Source organism: Epinephelus lanceolatus, chromosome 17, assembly GCF_041903045.1.
Source record: "Epinephelus lanceolatus isolate andai-2023 chromosome 17, ASM4190304v1, whole genome shotgun sequence".
Classification (NCBI taxonomy): domain Eukaryota; kingdom Metazoa; phylum Chordata; class Actinopteri; order Perciformes; family Serranidae; genus Epinephelus; species Epinephelus lanceolatus.
The window spans coordinates 40,992,512-40,993,422 of record NC_135750.1 but is presented as its reverse complement, the minus strand read 5'-3'; positions in this window follow the sequence as shown (position 1 = coordinate 40,993,422).

The window sequence follows — 911 nt, the reverse complement described above, 5'->3', positions numbered from 1 at the left end:
TGAATGCACAGCCGCGTTACAGTGTGCTTTAATCAGTCTGTGGAAAACCGGCAGAACAGTGGAAAATGGAGCGGCTGCACCGGGGCTGGAGGCTGTGGATAGCCATCCTTCGGGATGCCCAGCTGACGGCCCACGTCACCGGGCTACGGAGTGCAGCCCCACACAGTGCGCAGAGGAGGAGAAGAAGCCACAAGCTGTGGCCTCAGCTACAGCAGGACAGAGAACAGGACAACCTGTTAACATAAAGTTAACAGAACTAGCAGAAGTAGAAATAAAAAAACAGAGCGAGCTTACCGGAGCGAAGGGAGCTTAACGCACAGCGCACAGCTCAAACCCAGTCACCGTCTTGCAGTGAGGAAGAGCAGACACCACGCTTTTCAAAGTCCCCTCCAAAGCTGCACACAACAGGAACGGCCAACACCGCTGTAAAGCGAAGAGTCATGGCAGCTGAGACACCATAATAACCGCTTTAACAGTACACAAACATTGCAGCACCCATGCCTGTTAAAATAATTCTGCAATAATTTAGAACTGGAGATCGGAGTCAGCTCAAAATTCAAACAAGGGTTTAATCTTGTACAAGAGGAGCATTCACAGAGCAACACGCAGGTCGGTTACAAAGTGAGGACTCAACGTCTGAGGAGAAAAGCTTGGTATTTATCTATCTCTGTGGGTGTGTTATCACTCTGCTCTTCTGCACTTAAAGGAATCATTCACAAGAAGGAAGTGATAACCTTGAGTATATATTCAATACCTTGAGTGATTATTCAATACCTTACTTGTGTCATGAAACAACACAAAGGGTCACAGGTCACAGGTCACATTACACAATTACATTGAACATTCCTGCATGCGACTTCAGTTCACATCTCTCTTCATGAAGTATAAAATTCCATCACAATGCCTACCGT